At 43.2% G+C, this 21002-nt stretch overlaps 1 protein-coding gene across 38 annotated transcripts in view; it reads right to left on the reverse strand.

Moving 5' to 3' along the window:
• Positions 1-8067: 8067 nt before the first annotated feature.
• The window catches only part of LOC118400733 (uncharacterized), a 126585-nt gene continuing 113650 nt past the window's right edge, over positions 8068-21002 (reverse strand). For 7 of the 38 annotated variants that reach the window (XR_008075311.1, XR_008075310.1, XR_008075319.1 and 4 more), the window contains exons 8-9: positions 12736-12830; positions 8073-9096 (exon numbers count right to left, since the gene is read on the reverse strand). The gene's annotated coding sequence lies outside the window, so the exon portion shown is untranslated. Of the gene's footprint in view, positions 9097-9397; positions 10926-12735; positions 12831-12923; positions 13059-13237; positions 13328-13423; positions 13523-14177; positions 14316-15024; positions 15148-21002 lie in introns of those variants that run through there. The other 31 variants (XR_008075333.1, XR_008075339.1, XR_008075337.1 and 28 more) reach the window with 14 other exon arrangements.

Consider the following 21002-nt stretch of genomic DNA (forward strand, 5'->3'; position numbering starts at 1 on the left):
GAACACTTTCCATCATACTCTCAGGAAGGTTAGTTAGGCTACATGTGATCGTGCATCACCATAACTGAATCATGGCCTTCTTTCTTTAACGGTTTCACGTCACGGTGCAAGTATTTGCATAACTGGGAAACATTTGCATACATTTCAATTTCCCTGGCCGGCAGTGAAGGGGTTAATCAGCTGTATGCTCTCAGTTTACGCTCACGAGCAGAATCTGTCTGCCACAGCTGCTGCGCTAATCTTCTATCACAGAGAGGACTGACATCAAGAGGTGTTTCCAGAGGCCAACAACACAGAGCAGGTTAAAGAAGCTTCAAACCTAACCCACACACACACACACACACACACACAGTATGCTAATGAATATTTAGATGCACTTGCATTCACATACAGTATGAAAGAAAAACAGCAATGTCTGAATGCCGAGGTGAGAACGCAATGAAGAGAGATTCTTGATTCTTCACAAAAAAATACAGTTTTATAGCTTTATGTTTGAAACCTGAAATGTGGCAAAAGGTCGCAAAGTTCAAGGGGGCCGAATACTTTCGCAAGGCACTGTATATATATATAAATACCTGACATTGTATTCCCATTTGAACTGTGCTGTGTTTTTAGATGGTTTAAAGCATCTAAAAGTGTGAATTTCCAATGTGTTATCAATTCTTTGGCTGTCTTTTTGAGTGGGTGAATATAGGTTGTAATCTCAATGATCAACGTCTCAACCAAATATTACCAAATTATCCACATTGAAATGACGTGGTGTGCCCAGTGGGTGGCTTCTTTGCCTTATTCTATATTCTATTTTCTTCTATTCACACATCCAAACTGGCATTGGTCTCCACACTCTCATGCTATTTAACATGTCGTAATATCATTGAATAAGACGAAATAAGACAAACTAATTGTGTGCAGCGCTGTAAGATTGTATGAACTCTGTCAGTGTAAATTAGTGTTTTTTGTAATTGCACTGACCCTGCTGAATGCCAGTGCACATGCACCTTGAACAGTACTTAACTCTTATTGCCGATCTGCGGCCAACAAGGCAGAGTTCATCTCAGCCTATGCCTCCCTCCAGTCCCTCGACTTCTTGGCACTGACGGAAACATGGATCACCACAGATAACACTGCTACTCCTACTGCTCTCTCTTCGTCCGCCCACGTGTTCTCGCACACCCCGAGAGCTTCTGGTCAGCGGGGTGGTGGCACCGGGATCCTCATCTCTCCCAAGTGGTCATTCTCTCTTTCTCCCCTTACCCATCTGTCTATCGCCTCCTTTGAATTCCATGCTGTCACAGTTACCAGCCCTTTCAAGCTTAACATCCTTATCATTTATCGCCCTCCAGGTCCCCTCGGAGAGTTCATCAATGAGCTTGATGCCTTGATAAGCTCCTTTCCTGAAGAAGGCTCACCTCTCACAGTTCTGGGCGACTTTAACCTCCCCACGTCTACCTTTGACTCATTCCTCTCTGCCTCCTTCTTTCCACTCCTCTCCTCTTTTGACCTCACCCTCTCACCTTCCCCCTACTCACAAGGCAGGCAATACGCTCGACCTCATCTTTACTAGATGCTGTTCTTCCACTAACCTCATTGCAACTCCCCCTCCAAGTCTCCGACCACTACCTTGCATCATTTTCCCTCTCGCTCTCATCCAACACTTCCCACACTGCCCCTACTCGGATGGTATCGCGCCGTCCCAACCTTCGCTCTCTCTCCCCCGCTACTCTCTCCTCTTCCATCCTATCATCTCTTCCCTCTGCTCAAACCTTCTCCAACCTATCTCCTGATTCTGCCTCCTCAACCCTCCTCTCCTCCCTTTCTGCATCCTTTGACTCTCTATGTCCCCTATCCTCCAGGCCGGCTCGGTCCTCCCCTCCCGCTCCGTGGCTCGACGACTCATTGCCAGCTCACAGAACAGGGCTCCGGGCAGCCGAGCGGAAATGGAGGAAAACTCGCCTCCCTGCGGACCTGGCATCCTTTCACTCCCTCCTCTCTACATTTTCCTCCTCTGTCTCTGCTGCTAAAGCCACATTCTACCACTCTAAATTCCAAGCATCTGCCTCTAACCCTAGGAAGCTCGTTGCCACCTTCTCCTCCCTCCTGAATCCCCCCCCCCCTCCTCCCTCTCTGCGGATGACTTCGTCAACCATTTTGAAAAGAAGGTCGACGACATCCGATCCTCGTTTGCTAAGTCAAACGACACCGCTGGTTCTGCTCACACTGCCCTACCCTGTGCTCTGACCTCTTTCTCCCCTCTCTCTCCAGATGAAATCTCGCGTCTTGTGACGGCCGGCCACCCAACAACCTGCCCGCTTGACCCTATCCCCTCCTCTCTTCTCCAGACCATTTCCGGAGACCTTCTCCCTTACCTCACCTCGCTCATCAACTCATCCCTGACCGCTGGCTATGTCCCTTCCGTCTTCAAGAGAGCGAGAGTTGCACCCCTTCTGAAAAAACCTACACTCGATCCCTCCGATGTCAACAACTACAGAACAGTATCCCTTCTTTCTTTTCTCTCCAAAACTCTTGAACGTGCCGTCCTTGGCCAGCTCTCCCGCTATCTCTCTCAGAATGACCTTCTTGATCCAAATCAGTCAGGTTTCAAGACTAGTCATTCAACTGAGACTGCTCTTCTCTGTATCACGGAGGCGCTCCGCACTGCTAAAGCTAACTCTCTCTCCTCTGCTCTCATCCTTCTAGACCTATCGGCTGCCTTCGATACTGTGAACCATCAGATCCTCCTCTCCACCCTCTCCGAGTTGGGCATCTCCGGCGCGGCCCACGCTTCGATTGCGTCCTACCTGACAGGTCGCTCCTACCAGGTGGCGTGGCGAGAATCTGTCTCCTCACCACGCGCTCTCACCACTGGTGTCCCCCAGGGCTCTGTTCTAGGCCCTCTCCTATTCTCGCTATACACCAAGTCACTTGGCTCTGTCATAACCTCACATGGTCTCTCCTATCATTGCTATGCAGACGACACACAATTAATCTTCTCCTTTCCCCCTTCTGATGACCAGGTGGCGAATCGCATCTCTGCATGTCTGGCAGACATATCAGTGTGGATGACGGATCACCACCTCAAGCTGAACCTCGGCAAGACGGAGCTGCTCTTCCTCCCGGGGAAGGACTGCCCGTTCCATGATCTCACCATCACGGTTGACAACTCCATTGTGTCCTCCTCCCAGAGCGCTAAGAACCTTGGCGTGATCCTGGACAACACCCTGTCGTTCTCAACTAACATCAAGGCGGTGGCCCGTTCCTGTAGGTTCATGCTCTACAACATCCGCAGAGTACGACCCTGCCTCACACAGGAAGCGGCGCAGGTCCTAATCCAGGCACTTGTCATCTCCCGTCTGGATTACTGCAACTCGCTGTTGGCTGGGCTCCCTGCCTGTGCCATTAAACCCCTACAACTCATCCAGAACGCCGCAGCCCGTCTGGTGTTCAACCTTCCCATGTTCTTTCACGTCACCCCGCTCCTCTCTCCACTGGCTTCCAGTTGAAGCTTGCATCCGCTACAAGACCATGGTGCTTGCCTACGGAGCTGTGAGGGGAACGGCACCTCAGTACCTCCAGGCTCTGATCAGGCCCTACACGCAAACAAGGGCACTGCGTTCATCCACCTCTGGCCTGCTCGCCTCCCTACCACTGAGGAAGTACAGTTCCCGCTCAGCCCAGTCAAAACTGTTCGCTGCTCTGGCCCCCAATGGTGGAACAAACTCCCTCACGACGCCAGGACAGCGGAGTCAATCACCACCTTCCGGAGACACCTGAAACCCCACCTCTTTAAGGAATACCTAGGATAGTAAGTAATCCTTCTCACCCCCCTTAAAAGATTTAGATGCACTATTGTAAAGTGGCTGTTCCACTGGATGTCATAAGGTGAATGCACCAATTTGTAAGTCGCTCTGGATAAGAGCGTCTGCTAAATGACTTAAATGTAAATGTATTTGGCTCCATCCATCTTCCCATCAATTTTAACCATCTTCCCTGTCCCTGCTGAAGAAAAGCAGGCCCAAACCATGATGCAGCCACCACCATGTTTGACAGTGGGGATGGTGTGTTCAGGGTGATGCGCTGTGTTGCTTTTACGCCAAACATAACGTACACTTTTTATGGATATATTTAAAATGGCTTTCTTCTTGCCACTCTTCCATAAAGGCTAGATTTGAGCAATATACAACTGATTGTTGTGCTATGGACAGAGTCTCCCACCTCAGCTGTAGATCTCTGCAGTTCATCCAGAGTGATCATGGGCCTCTTGGCTGCATCTCTGATAAGTCTTCTCCTTGTATGAGCTGAAAGTTTAGAGGGACGGCCAGGTCTTGGTAGATTTGCAGTGGTCTGATACTCCTTCCATTTCAATATTATCGCTTGCACAGTGCTCCTTGGGATGTTTAAAGTTTGGGAAATCTTTTTTGTATTCAAATCCGGCTTTAAACTTCTTCACAACAGTATCGCGGACCTGCCTGGTGTGTTCCTTGTTCTTCATGATGCTCTCTGCGCTTTTAACGGACCTCTGAGACTATCACAGTGCAGGTGCATTTATACGGAGACTTGATTACACACAGGTGGATTGTATTTATCATCATTAGTCATTTAGGTCAACATTGGATCATTCAGAGATCCTCACTGAACTTCTGGAAAGAGTTTGCTGCACTGAAAGTAAAGGGGCTGAATAATTTTGCACGCCCAATTTTTCAGTTTTTGATTTGTTAACAAAGTTTGAAATATCCAATAAATGTCGTTCCACTTCATGATTGTGTCCCACTTGTTGTTGATTCTTCACAAAAAATACAGTTTTATATCTTTATATTTGAAGCCTGAAATGTGGCAAAAGGTCGCAAAGTTCAAGGGGGCCGAATACTTTCGCAAGGCACTGTATGTATGTTTTTGTTCTTCCCTGAACTAAGCAATTATTGGAAAGACATTATTCAGATCTTATCACAGGTCACTAACATGAAGGTACCACTAGATCCTTCCCTTATTCTTCTTGGAGATGATTCCGTTCTACCAGTTAATATTTGTAGCAAAACCAGATTCATTCAATTGGCAGTCATTGCAGCCAATAAATCCACAGCTATTATATGGAAGAGTGACACTCCGCCAAGCAAGCAGATGTGGCTAAAATAACTATCTTTCTATATTCCATCTGAAAGAATAACATACAATTGATGTAATAAACCCTTTGAATTTACTGATGTCTGGGGGACTTTCAGTAGTTTTTAGAGATGTCACTTTAGCTGCCTCATTACTACTTTCTTCATTACTCTAATATTATTTGTTTTTGTGTTGAGTCATTTATTTTCTAGCATGGAATGTGAAGGTCATTCTGTTTCTTTTTTTGTCGTTAATCACTGAAGCTAATACCGGTAGAGGGGAGGGAGGGGTGTTCCTGTGTTGGGGAAGGGTTTTGCACGATGTTTGTGTAGGTGGAAGGAATAACGGGGTATTATCTGTGTCATATTTTGATGATTGTTAAATTGTTAAAAAATAAATAATAAATGGCAAGTATATTGTACGAGAAAAAGTATGACAATTGAGTACTTTTTCCACCACTGATTATTCACATTTTAGTCATTTAGCTGACGGTCACACTGGTCACCAGTGGGAATCTATTTTTACCTTTATTTAACCAGGTAGGCAAGTTGAGAACAAATTCTCATCTTAAATTACCTGGTTTGAAGTTGAGATTACATTGAAAGTACATGGTGCAAGTGATCAATGCTGTTCGAGATTCTACATAGACTACAGCAATTGTGAATATTTCCACAGATCTGCCACAAACCTACAGTATGTATGCTATCTTGAACATGCACGCTTTATATGATTAACGTTACATACAAATAAATGTATATTTACAGTAACCTCAATGTGGCTATGGATCTGTTACCTGTTTTCAGGTTGAATAAATACTGTTACATTAGTTTGTAAGATGGCCTTAACTTTAGGCTATTTACTGTATTACAAAAGTAATATTGAATTGTGTTTAGTTGACAACGCAACCAAATATCAACATTTAAAGGATATATTTACTGCTTGGCTAGTTCAATCTAAGACACTGGCTTAATTCCATTCTTTAACATTTACTTTTGGTTGAGTTGGAGACATGAAGCCAAATAAAATGTATTAACTTGTTTTGTCGACAACATCAATTTAGGCATCAGGCATGTCACTTCTCCCATTGGCTGACGGTGCTAATACCGAATGGGACCAAAATATACAAGAAATCCAGTTTTTCCAATTTAGCCGCTATATTTAGCGACTATTCAGACTCCTCTATAGAGAGATTTTTCAAAAAAGTGACTAGCGATAAATCTAGCGACTTTCTTGTGTTTATTGGAGACTCTGAAGTGAAAGCACGTATCGCTCTTACTCTTCTCAACGTGGGCCCCACCCACGTCCCAAAGCACTCACAAGTGGCCCAGTCCTCGGCGCAGCAGTCCCTCCCAGCTGCAGTCTGAGCAGGAGATGTTCACCCCTTCCGCGTCCAGACCGCAAATTAATCGTGCATGTGGGAAGCCACCGCTGGCCGATGTAAATGTAAACGGTTCTTTGTAAAATAAATCACTGCATTTGACTCACACAGCCTCAGTCACTTACTCACCTTGTCCACTGTTTTGTGTGCCTCTCTGTGACATAAGCTAAACATCTAGCTGGCTAGCTCATCATGTAACAAACAACTAACTGTCCACTCAAAAATATAGAAAGGAGTGGGAATCAAACCCTGAATTCAAAGTATTGTAAGGCTGATTTCTACGCCAAACTTAGTGGAGGAAAAACACATGCCAACTCAAAAACATACTCAAAATTCCACCCAAAACAAGCTGCCATTAATTTATGGTTAAAGAAATGTACTCTGCAAAAAGGCTGAGGCCACCATGCATTAGCTATTGCTGAACACTGTTCCATGCTGGCATGTGACCACATTGGAGAAACATGTAGAGCTGCTTTCTCAGCTACCCACTTCAAAATGCAGCTTTTTGGCACATCAGCTGCTTACTCAATTAAGTCAGCTCCCTCAGTTGTTGAACCTGCTGAGAGAGAGCCTTGACCAAAATGACGATGACCCACTCTTTCTGTGAGCCAGCACAGCCTGTGTGTGTGTGGAGGGGGTCTGGAAAAACAAACAATTAACCTGAATTAGGGCCAGACTAGTTACCATAATTTTCTCACGTTGCCATTGACAGTTTTTATATTGTCTCTTTTTGGTCCATTTAGATAATGAAGATTGTATACAAAAAAAATGTAAAGAATGTTATGATTAAAAATGTTCATGTTTTACTGTGACTTGTTGTAGGCCCCTAATTGGACCACAAGGTTAAAAACCAAACCAAATAAGAAAACTAAACTAATAAACAAAAAAACAAAATAAAAAACTAAGTAACTCCACCAGAGTGTCTCTTTTGGGTCACTTTTGCCAGTCCCAAGCCCGGAAAAAGGGGAGGGTTGGAATTGTGACGTAATTTTTTTTTTTTAAGTTAATTTGTAGTTCTAAACATATTTAGGGTGTTTTTACTCACTTTCTGTCTCTACCATGACGTTATTCCTCTCTCCTAAAGCGTCCATCACAATTACATGCACATGGCCATTTATGCAAATTAGGTGATGAGGTCATTTAGCGACTTCTAGCGACTTTTAGGACAGCCAATAGCTACTTTCGTTACTGTGGCCTTGGCAACCCTGAAGAAAACACATACAACTACTACTATTGTAGTATATAAGTCAAAATACCTGTAGCTATGTTCCTACTTGGGCATAATCAAAAACATTCACACCACAGTGATTCTCGTTCCAAGAGGATGCTATAATAAATAGATTATTGCGATTTCCAGATTTACTTGAGTACTGAGAATGTATTTGTCGTGCATATATGCTGATAAATTGATTATGAAACTAAAATCAGGATTTTTTTTTCAAAGGCGTCTGTGTGGTGTCAGCTGTGAACATTCCACACAGATGTTCAATGAAGGACCCGAGTTCTACTAAACTCACTAGGCCTACTCTCATTTGAATAAATTCAAAACCACTACTGTATTGAAAATAAAAGACAATAAACTGAATAATTACTGTCAAACTATTATTTTAATTCAATTGTTGAATTACCCTATTGTATTTCATTTTACATTTCATAACTATTCAAGTGGTTTAGACAAACTTTTATGATGTGGACGGCTGCTATGTCATAATGTACATGATGTCATAATGAAGCATTCTTTTGTTAAAATAAGACTTTCCATAGACAGGTCATTGATGCTCTTCCATATCTGAGGTAGGACCTATAATTGAATTAAATTATCTCAAATACATAAATGTTATCTTATGAGAACCTTATTTGATCAATAAATGTCAGAAAAACTGAAAAAGTTTTTTTTTTTTTTTTTTTTTTAAACAAGGTCTTGTATTTCTGTTTTCAATAATATATTGTTGAAACTGTATAGTCAAATCCTATGTGTGCAAATTATCTGGAAGTCCAAATTGAAGGTAGGCCTTAGTCTGTGAATCTTTCATTTTTAAGAATTTATGAACATTTTGGCAGGAATTAGAATGTCCTTTGAAAGTGGAAAAACACTAGTTTATAATAACGTAATGGCCTGGATCCTGACCTCAGACTGGCTGCATGGAGTCCCAGATAAAGGAGCTACTGCCTTGGCTGCAGTGGAGCATACATTGGGCCTTCCTGGTGTCTGTGGTCTGCTGGATTTAACCTCTGGCTCCTGCTTGTGGCTGGAGGTAAAAAACCTCAGGTTTTGGTTTTGACCGGACCCAGACGCTTGCTACCCATCTGTCCCTCCAGCTGCAGAGAGGCATGAGAGGTACCTTGAGGGTGTTTTGTTCCTTTGGACAGTGAGAGAGGTCACGGTGAGCATTGGGAGGCTGATAGGTGGAGTGGCCATTGGAAGCCTTCCCATGTCAGCCCTCTCTTTCGTCACATCCATGTTGTGGAAGTGGGATCGGCTATTCTTTTTCCCTGGTGGCATTGGCTGTAGGACAATATCACTGGCACACCGGACACTGAGGATGTCAGTCAGGCTGTTCTCAGAACTGTTCTGACTGGTCTCTTGTGTCCTAGTCCTGGACTCCCTCTGTCTTTCATGGCTGCGAGAGTCACGGTGGAGGAGGGAACAACAACAAAAGCATGTTTGAGAATGAGAATATAGAATAAATTACATATATTACAATTGAATTTGATCAAAGTTGTTATTATAAACTAGTGTTTTTCCACTTTCAAAGGACATTCCAATTCCTGCGAAGATGTTCATAAATTCATAAAAATGAACGATTCACATACTAAGGCCTACCTTCAATCTGGACTTCCAGATCATTTGCACACGTAGGACTTGACTATATACAGTTTCAACAATGTTATTCATGAAAACAGAAACACAAGACCGCAATCCCTAGTTTAAAAAAATACTTTTTTTGTCACAAATCACAAAACATAATAGTTTAGTTATTGATCAAATAAAGTTATCATAAAATAAAAGTACTGTATTTGAGATTATTCCATTAAATTACAGATCTACCTCAGTTCAGGAAGAGCGTCAATAACCTGTCTATGGAATGTCTTATTTTAACAAAAGAATGCTTCATTATGACATCATGTACATTATGACATAGCAGCCATCCACATCATAACAGTTTGTCTAAACCACTTGAATAGGCATGAAATGTAAAATTAAATACAATAGGCCGAATTCAACAATTGAATAGAAATAATAGTTTGACAATAATTATTCAGTTTATTGGCTTTTATTTTCATTACATTAGTGGTTTTGAATTTATTAAAATGAGAGTTGGCCTAGTGAGTTTAGTAGAACTCGATCGCTCATTGAACATCTGTGTGGAACGTTTGCAGCTGATGCCAGACGCCTTTGAAAAACATTCACGATTTTAGTTTCATATTCAATTCATCAGCATATATGCACGGCAAATAAATTCCCAGTACTGAAATAAATCTGAAAATCGCAATGATCTATTTATTATAGCATCCTCTTAGCACGAGAAACACTGCCAATGTTTTTGATTATGTCCAAGTAGGAACATAGCTACAGGTATTTCGACTTCTATACTACAATAGTAGGAGTTGTGTGTGTTTTCTTGTCGTGCATTCGTTTCGAGTCAACGCTAAACCCACAATATTTTGGTCCCATTCGGTATTAGCAACGTCAGCCAATGGCAGAAGTGACATGCCTGATGCCTAAATTGATGTTGTCGACCAAACTCATTTCAATATCACTTTTGAAATACAATAAATAGCCTGTTAATTTGTCGACAAAACAAGTTCATAAATTATGTCTCCAACTCAACCAAAAATGAAAGTTAAAGAATGGAATTAAGCCAGTGTCTTAGATTGAACTATCCAGGCAGTAAATATATCCTTTAAATGTTGATATTTGGTTGCGTTGTCAACGAAACACAATTCAATATTACTTTTGCAATACAGTAAATAGCCGTAACTTTGGGCTCTTACAAACTAATGTAACAGTATTTATTAAACCTTAAAATAAGTAACAGATCCATGGCCACATTTTGAGGTTCCTGTAACTATACAGTCGTGACCAAAAGTTTGGAGAATGACACAAACATGTATTTTCACAAAGTCTGCTGCCTCAGTTTGTATGATGGCAATTTGCATATACTACAGAATGTTATGAAGAGTGATCAGATGAATTGCAAAGTCCCTCTTTGCCATGCAAATGAACTGAATCCCCAAAAAACATTTCCACTTCATTTCAGCCCTGCCACAAAAGGATCAGCTGATATCATGTCAGTAATTCTCTCATTAACAGGTGTGAGTGTTGATGAGGACAAGGCAAGGCTGGAGATCACTCTGTCATGCTGATTGAGTTCGAATAACAGACTAGAAGCTTCAATAGGAGGGTGCTGCTTGGAATCATTGTTCTTCCTCTCTCAACCATGGTTACCTGCAAGGAAACACATGCAATCATCATTGCTTTGCACAAAAAGGGCTTCACAGGCAAGAATATTGCTGCCAGTAAGATTGCGCCTAAATCAACCATTTATCGGATCATCAACAACTTCAAGGAGAGCGGTTAAATTGTTGTGAAGAAGGCTTCAGGGCGCCCAAGAAAGTCCAGCAAGCGCCAGGGCCGTCCTCTAAGGATGATTCAGCTGCAGGATCGGGGCACCACCAGTACAGAGCTTGCTCGGGAATGGCAGCTGCAGGTGTGAGTGCATCTGCACGCACAGTGAGGCGAAGACTTTTAGAGGATGGCCTGGTGTCAAGAAGGGCAGAAAAGTAGCCACTTCTCTCCAGGAAAATGCCGTTCGAGATGCCGTTCGAGACTACAGCAATTGTGAATATCTCCACAGATCTGCCACAAACTACAGTATGCATGCTATCTTGAACATGCACGCTTTATAAGATTAACGTTACAAATGTATAGTTACAGTAACCTCAAAATATGGCTATGGATCTGTTACTTATTTTAAGGTTGAATAAATACTGTTATACTAGTTTGAAAGAGCCTTAACTTTAGGCTATTTATTTACTGTATTACAAGTCATATTGAACACACAAAGACAGACGCACATCAACATCCCAGTTAGGATGCCTGCCATAGTCAGTCAAAAGTCTTCAACCAAATATCAACATTTAAAGGATATATTTACTGCTTGGATAGTTTAATCTAAGACACTGGCTTAATTATTTTCTTGTTGGTTGAGTTGGAGACATGAAGACGAATAAAATGTATTAACTTGTTTTGTCGACAAATTAATAGGCTATTTATTGTATTTCAAAAGTTATATTGAAATGTGTTTAGTCGACAATTTAGGCATCAGGGATGTCACTTCCACCATTGGCTAATATCGAATGGGACCAAAATATACAAGAAAAGCAGTTTTTCCAACTTAGCAACTTTGTCGCTACATTTAGCGACTATTCAGACTCCTCTATAGAGAATTTTTTTTTAAAGTGACTAACGATAAATCTAGCGACTTTTTCCAGGGTTATTGGAGACCGATCTATGAGTCTCCAGCTTCAGTGATTTTCACAGTTTGTTCCAGTCATTGGCAGCAGAGAACTGGAAGGAAAGGCGACCGAAAAAGGAATTGGCTTTGGGGTAACCAGTGAAATATACCTGCTGGAGCGCGTGCTACGGGTGGCTGCTGCTATGGTGACCAGTGAGCTGAGATAAGGCGGGGCTTTACCGAGCAAAGACTTATAGATGACCTGGAGCCAGTGGGAGCATACAGGTCGCAATGGTGGGTAGTTGACAAAACGGATGGCACTGTGATAGACTGCATCCAATTTGCTGAGTAGAGTGTTGGAGGTTCTTTTGTAAATTACATCGCCGAAGCCAAGGATCAGTTGGATAGTCAGTTTTACGAGGGTACATTTGGCAGCATGAGTGATGGATGCTTTGCTGCAAAATAGGAAGCTGATTCTAGATTTAATTTTGGATTGGAGATGGTTAATGTAAGTCTGGAAGGAGAGTTTAGTCTAACCAGGCACCTAGGTATTTGTAGTTGTCCACATATTCTAAGTCAGAACCGTCCAGAGTAGTGAAGCTGGGCAGGCGGGCAGGTGTGGGAAGCGATCGGTTGAAGAGATAATGGTAGTTGTTGTAAAATTGTTAGATTACTTGTTAGATATTACTGCACGGTCGGAACTAGAAGCACAAGCATTTTGCCACACTCCCATCTGCTAACCATGTGTATGTGACCAACAACATTTGATTTGATTTGACTACAGAGGGAAAATGCACTGACCGAAGGAAGCAGGAAACATGCTTAACGTGTGAGCCTCTTTTGTCCCACCTTTCCCTTGGTTATTGGCTGTTTGGCCCGAATCGCTGACATCTCTCCTGGAAAACATCAGTGGAAAGGAAAACATGTCATTTTCGAAAAGGACATTGTAATTAAGAATAGGTCCATGTGTATGTAAGGTATAGGCATACCGGTCAGATTTTCTTCATAGAAATTGCCTTCCTCTGATGATCCTGATGGCCCTGGGACATAACCATCTTCACTGTTGTCAATACGGGTTATTGAGTCATCAGTCTTGTATCCAAGTATAGCTTTGGTCAACTGTACTGCAGAAAAAAGTATTTGGACACTGGCATATTTTGATTAGTTATGGCTCTGTGCTCCTCTACATTTTGTTATAATACAATGAATATGGGATGAAAGTACAGACTTGTCTATCTTTGATTTTCAATGCTGATTCACAAGAACTTACAGTATGTGCTGGTGTTAAATGACACTAACTTACATATACACGGTCTGTTCTGATCAACGGCAGTGCATCATCCAACACATGGACTATCGACCCAGAGGTACTGGCAGCCTCGGTGTCTGACATCTAACGATACAATAAAATGAAATTAGTCATGCGCAAATTAGGCAATTGAATATGATTCAACCATCCCCAGTATCCTCATTCTAGCAACTGACAAACCTGAGCTTCGGGATTTATTATTTCCTTTTCAAATCTGGCCTACAAGTTGAATTATGTTTCTTTTAGAGTTTCCATGCGTCTTCTGAGCCTCTGCAGTGCCTTTGTAAAGGAAGACAAATTTCAAAAAGAATAGTTGACACTTAAAAGAATGACAAGATTGTTCAGCACACAACAAAGGGGGATGGGCTGGGGGACACCAATGACTGTTATCATTGACTGATAGAGGTCCTACAAACATCTATTACAATTTCCTTTTTTAAACGACTTTCAAGGAAAAAATCAAGTATAAGCATAACATTAGCAAATTATACAAGTTCCTGGATACAACTAAAGCTGATATGCTTTTATGGATGGACTAAACGAGAAACAGTATGAGTGATATGGCTAAAGCAAGGCATCTGAATTGGCACAGTCCTAACAAATGTTACACTTTCCACATTTCTTATTCCTGTTGTGGTGTAGCTCCCTCCCGTAACCACGAGCACAACCGTTCCTTGATTTTAACTAGCGGCTTTATTCTATAGATTTAGTCAGAATTATCACCTTCCGTGAGAACTATAAATAAATGAAAATAAATTTAAGCACACTCTTACAAACTTATCTTACGAGTGACTTATTAGCTTGGTATAACTCTGAAGTGCTTACATACATAAACAATTTAGCCGATGCTGTAACTGTATCAGATTAAACACATGAATAAAGGAAAAATAACTCATTGGCTGCTTATTACAGAAGGGAGGAAATCAAACTTCACCTGGCATGAATTCACACTTCATCCTTAATTATATTAATGTTACCATCCTAACATACACACTTCAACCTTTACGAATTTCACCCGATGACATAAACATTTTGCTAACACAGCGCGGGATTGCCTTCCCTCCAAAAGTGTGTTGCGACAATAAGGATCCCCGTTACAACAGTTATTAGCGAAGTTGTTCCGCTTGTCTTATCATTTCCCACGCACAGCGAACACGTAAACAATTCAAACAAAACACGACATAGACTTACAGGTGAACTGTCAGTTACATGTGGTGTTTCACTCTTTTACATGCAAAGCTAAAAATAACTTGCAACTTATTTCTCTTTGGGTAAGAAAGGGCGATAAAAAAAACTGCCAAAACTTAAAATAAAATTTAATAAGGGGATTTATTTAAATATTTCGGCACACATGCATGCTTATGACTTGACAAAACAGATGAAAAGGAACTGACTTTTCTAGCTCGCTTGTAAAGCAATTCAAGTTACACGGGCCATATTATTTTCCAATGCATGTAACATTGGGTTAACCGCAATCATATATTCTGAATCAAAGACATGTTTACCAATTATGCTAAACTAGCACGCTAACCGCTAGCTAGCACGCTAATCATTAGCAAGCAGTAAATAAGTATAAGGTAAAAACATGCAAAGTAACAATTGCACATTAATAAATTGTTTGGATAAGCCTACCAATTTCAAACTCATGACTCAGTATATCTGACACAATGTGGCTTTCGGTCATTGTCAATGCATGTTGTATTCCACCGAAAGACATACATGAGCAAACATTAATTACAAATAAAGACAATGGGAACATGCATTGCTGGTTAATATCTTACCTTCTTGCATGAATGTGAACGTCTGCAACCATCCTCCTCTTCCTTCAAAAACGTGCTGCACAGCTACTTTTGTTGTGATCATGCTCAGGCAGAGACAGGCTTGCCAGGTCAATTTCCCATTTCTAGTAAATTCAGTGAACGTTTTCAGGCTTTGAAACAGTTATCATAATCTCAGCAAATGACAGGGAATTTAATGGATTAATTAAACATACCATGTTGGTAACGGTGCAATATAGAAGTAGTATAAAAACTTGCACCCAGCGACCAAATCTTTTCAGCTGCAGCAAAGTTTTAAAACTACCTCAATAAAAGAAAAACAATTGCATACATGGCAACCCTGGGGATAGATTTGTCACTGCTGCATGGAGGAGGGGGAACTGTGTTGACCTGTGAAATTGTTGTGCACTCTGCAGTAGGTGAGGGGCAGAGCCTTGAGTGAACATTATGGAGAGTAGACAATGATTCCACCAGGCCAGATTTCTGAATATGTGTGCAATAATATTACTGTCACCTACATTTCCTTAGACAATTTGGGTTTGTAGCTTACACAGTCAGTATCAGTGAGGTGTTCAGTGCAGCTACTTGAATGGTCTGTAGACTTGCTGACACAAAAGTAGCTTATGGCAGGTTAAGGTTCTAACTAGCAACCGAACCCCTCAGCAATCAGGTTCACTACCTGCACACAGACCAAACAGCCTAGTGATATTAACAGCCATCTCTTACTAAAGGCACTCAGATACACTCACCATCTCTCTTTCTCTCTCATAACAGGCCTTTTTTTAAATCCTATTCACATGTACCCTCCACTAGACCCCTGGTTTCACAAGGTGGAATAAAATGTACTGATAATAAGTGATTTAAGGTTTGTACTGCTGAGAAGACATAGATAGGCCTTTACATCAGCATTGATCTCTGTGCAAAAAGCCTCAAGAAAACTCATAATAAACTTGGGTAACTGATGTTCATATCTTAAAGGACAAGTCCCTATAAGCTTTTGTCAGGAATCAGGATTAGGTTAATAAAGCCAACGCAACCTCATGTTTTACAAATTGTAGGCTACCTTATGGTAGGCCTAGTTATAAAATGACATTATAGGACGACACTATACTACAGGCCTATTTCTTTGCCGGATTATGGCCTGGTCATGGATAAAAAGCACCTGTTCAAAATGGGGTAAAGCTGAGGGAACATAAGGCGGTCCCCAGGATTTCAGTTCCCTGTGTTAGCTGTTGTAATCCTCTTTCTGCATTTATTTGTAGATAGACTCACCCCAACAGGGAGTTATGAGTTGGGAGGTATAATCAAAATGTCTGCTTACTGCTTTTGAGGGAGCAGCAGAAAAGTGTATCCAAGCTGGGATACCCCTTGCTAGAATTGTTAGTTGTAGCAGTAGTAGTAGCCATGTCATGGCAGCAGTGTTGTAGTCGAGTCACTAAAGCATAAATCTGAGTCAATACACAAGACCCTATGGCTAACTCTGAGTTGAGTCAAAGTCACCAATGTTTGAATTGAGTCACAAGTCCCTGTGTTTGAATCCCAGTCCAAGATTTGAAGTCTAAGACAATGGGTCCATATTAACTTAATATTAAGTTGTTAACCCAGTCAGATAGTGGCGGGGGGAATTTGATCAATCATTTTTTAAATTTATGTGCCAACAAATGTTTATATGCTACAGGCCGACCAGATAACATGATTGAACATGGTGTAGCTGCACAGCTTCTCTATCTTTGATGTAGTCTAAACAGAAACTGAAAGACCGAGACAAACACAGATACACTTTTATAAACTATACTGATGTCAGATATTAGTGGCAAATGTTCACATTCTGTGGAGGTCAACTGCTCCTAAATCTGTGTGTGTGTATACGTGGTTTGGTTTGAAGCTTCTCTAACCAGCTCTGTGTTGTTGTCCTCTGGAAACACCTATTTTCAGCGCTGCATTCGGGCATAGACCGTCTGGCCTGAGCAGGAGGAGAGCAGGGCCTTTGGTCCTGGATGTTTGACCTCTGGAGAGGATTGGCCTGGATCCTTCTAACCAGCTCTGTGTTGTTGTCCTCTGGAAACACCTCTGGTTGTCAGTGCTGTGATAGAAGATTAGCGCAGCAGCTGTGGCAGACAGATTCTGCTAGTGAGCGTAAACTGAGAGCTGATTAACCCCTTCACTGCCGGCCAGAGAAATGTATGCAAATGTTTCCCAGTTTATGCAAATACTTGCACCATGACGTGAAACCGTGAAAGAAAGAAGGCCATGTTTCAGTTATGGTGACGCACGATCACATGTAGCCTAACTAACCTAACCTTCTTTCTTGAACCAGTTCTAGAACAATTAATACAGCCATACTGCTCTGCTAAGTCATAGCTTCTCATGCATGTTTCTAGAGAGAAACTGGGTACGATGCATGACTGATCTTACACTGCAATTTGAGCCTTTGCACTGCCCCCATATAAATCTCTACAAAAATGTGGTAACACCTCTTAAACTTGATGGATATCTTTATAATGCTTGTAAGCTTTGGGCTTTGGTGGAGAGAATGCGTTTTGGAATTAACCTTAGACGACAATACATAAGTTGCCAAAAAGTATTTATGATGGACTGTGAAAAACCCAAGGGATCATCATCTATTAATGTACTGTGTGAGAGCAGATATGACATTTTCTGTCATTTAAATAGTTGAGGCTGTGTGTAAGTTCAGATGGTGTTCAAGGTACAAAGTGTTCAACCTCCTTTCGTTACAGACCTTTAGTGCCTCCATGTGGAATATCACCTGTCATTACATGGGGATCAACATTTGTTTGTGAGGGTTGCAAAAACAACATGGGAAATGTTAGAATAAAATCATGCTGAGGAAGCTTTATTCAAATGACGGAGGATGAGACACGACGTGTCGTACAGTGTCAGGCTTCAGATCAAAAGAAAAACGATACAGTCACTGCCTCGCAGTCCAACCAACTGTATTTTAAACTAAGCACAGTTTGAAGGCTAAGCAAAAGTCATTCATATTTCACAAATGTAAGGCAACACTACATCTATTCCAGATAAAGGGGTCATTTTTATTTACATTTACATTACATTTAAGTCATTTAGCAGACGCTCTTATCCAGAGCGACTTACAAATTGGTGCATTCACCTTATTACATCCAGTGGAACAGCCACTTTACAATAGTGCATCTAAATCTTTTAAGGGGGGTGAGAAGGATTACTTTATCCTATCCTAGGTATTCCCTAAAGAGGTGGGGTTTCAGGTGTCTCCGGAAGGTGGTGATTGACTCCGCTGTCCTGGCGTCGTGAGGGAGTGTGTTCCACCATTGGGGTGCCAGAGCAGCGAACAGTTTTGACTGGGCTGAGCGGGAACTGTACTTCCTCAGTGGTAGGGAGGCGAGCAGGCCAGAGGTGGATGAACGCAGTGCCCTTGTTTGGGTGTAGGGCCTGATCAGAGCCTGGAGGTACTGAGGTGCCGTTCCCCTCACAGCTCCGTAGGCAAGCACCATGGTCTTGTAGCGGATGCGAGCTTCAACTGGAAGCCAGTGGAGAGAGCGGAGGAGCGGGGTGACGTGAGAGAACTTGGGAAGGTTGAACACCAGACGGGCTGCGGCGTTCTGAATGAGTTGTAGGGGTTTAATGGCACAGGCAGGGAGCCCAGCCAACAGCGAGTTGCAGTAATCCAGACGGGAGATGACAAGTGCCTGGATTAGGACCTGCGCCGCTTCCTGTGTGAGGCAGGGTCGTACTCTGCGGATGTTGTAGAGCATGAACCTACAGGAACGGGCCACCGCCTTGATGTTAGTTGAGAACGACAGGGTGTTGTCCAGGATCACGCCAAGGTTCTTAGCGCTCTGGGAGGAGGACACAATGGAGTTGTCAACCGTGATGGCGAGATCATGGAACGGGCAGTCCTTCCCGAGAGAAGAGCAGCTCCGTCTTGCCGAGGTTCAGCTTGAGGTGGTGATCCGTCATCCACACTGATATGTCTGCCAGACATGCAGAGATGCGATTCGCCACCTGGTCATCAGAAGGGGAAAGGAGAAGATTAATTGTGTGTCGTCTGCATAGCAATGATAGGAGAGACCATGTGAGGTTATGACAGAGCCAAGTGACTTGGTGTATAGCGAGAATAGGAGAGGGCCTAGAACAGAGCCCTGGGGACACCAGTGGTGAGAGCGCGGTGAGGAGACAGATTCTCGCCACGCCACCTGGTAGGAGCGACCTGTCAGGTAGGACGCAATCCAAGCGTGGGCCGCGCGGAGATGCCCAACTCGGAGAGGGTGGAGAGGAGGATCTGATGGTTCACAGTATCGAAGGCAGCCGATAGGTCTAGAAGGATGAGAGCAGAGGAGAGAGAGTTAGCTTTAGCAGTGCGGAGCGCCTCCGTGATACAGAGAAGAGCAGTCTCAGTTGAATGACTAGTCTTGAAACCTGACTGATTTGGATCAAGAAGGTCATTCTGAGAGAGATAGCGGGAGAGCTGACCAAGGACGGCATGTTCAAGAGTTTTGGAGAGAAAAGAAAGAAGGGATACTGGTCTGTAGTTGTTGACATCGGAGGGATCGAGTGTAGGTTTTTTCAGAAGGGGTGCAACTCTCGCTCCCTTGAAGACGGAAGGGACGTAGCCAGCGGTCAGGGATGAGTTGATGAGCGAGGTGAGGTAAGGGAGAAGGTCTCCGGAAATGGTCTGGAGAAGAGAGGAGGGGATAGGGTCGAGCGGGCAGGTTGTTGGGCGGCCGGCCGTCACAAGACGCAAGATTTCATCTGGAGAGAGAGGGGAGAAAGAGGTCAGAGCACAGGGTAGGGCAGTGTGAGCAGAACCAGCGGTGTCGTTTGACTTAGCAAACGAGGATCGGATGTCGTCGACCTTCTTTTCAAAATGGTTGACGAAGTCATCTGCAGAGAGGGAGGAGGGGGAGGGGGAGGAGGATTCAGGAGGGAGGAGAAGGTGGCAAAGAGCTTCCTAGGGTTAGAGGCAGATGCTTGGAATTTAGAGTGGTAGAAAGTGGCTTTAGCAGCAGAGACAGAGGAGGAAAATGTAGAGAGGAGGGAGTGAAAGGATGCCAGGTCCGCAGGGAGGCGAGTTTTCCTCCATTTCCGCTCGGCTGCCCGGAGCCCTGTTCTGTGAGCTGGCAATGAGTCGTCGAGCCACGGAGCGGGAGGGGAGGACCGAGCCGGCCTGGAAGATAGGGGACATAGAGAGTCAAAGGATGCAGAAAGGGAGGAGAGGAGGGTTGAGGAGGCAGAATCAGGAGATAGGTTGGAGAAGGTTTGAGCAGAGGGAAGAGATGATAGGATGGAAGAGGAGAGAGTAGCGGGGAGAGAGAGCGAAGGTTGGGACGGCGCGATACCATCCGAGTAGGGGCAGTGTGGGAAGTGTTGGATGAGAGCGAGAGGGAAAAGGATACAAGGTAGTGGTCGGAGACTTGGAGGGGAGTTGCAATGAGGTTAGTGGAAGAACAGCATCTAGTAAAGATGAGGTCGAGCGTATTGCCTGCCTTGTGAGTAGGGGGGGAAGGTGAGAGGGTGAGGTCAAAAGAGGAGAGGAGTGGAAAGAAGGAGGCAGAGAGGAATGAGTCAAAGGTAGACGTGGGGAGGTTAAAGTCGCCCAGAACTGTGAGAGGTGAGCCGTCCTCAGGAAAGGAGCTTATCAAGACATCAAGCTCATTGATTAACTCTCCGAGGGGACCTGGAGGGCGATAAATGATAAGGATGTTAAGCTTGAAAGGGCTGGTAACTGTGACAGCATGGAATTCAAAGGAGGCGATAGACAGATGGGTAAGGGGAGAAAGAGAGAATGACCACTTGGGAGAGATGAGGATCCCGGTGCCACCACCCCGCTGACCAGAAGCTCTCGGGGTGTGCGAGAACACGTGCGCGGACGAAGAGAGAGCAGTAGGAGTAGCAGTGTTATCTGTGGTGATCCATGTTTCCGTCAGTGCCAAGAAGTCGAGGGATTTTCTATAATAAATAAATAAATATTTCTATAAATGGAA

Source organism: Oncorhynchus keta, chromosome 22 (genome assembly GCF_023373465.1).
Source record: "Oncorhynchus keta strain PuntledgeMale-10-30-2019 chromosome 22, Oket_V2, whole genome shotgun sequence".
Taxonomy (NCBI): Eukaryota; Metazoa; Chordata; class Actinopteri; order Salmoniformes; family Salmonidae; genus Oncorhynchus; species Oncorhynchus keta.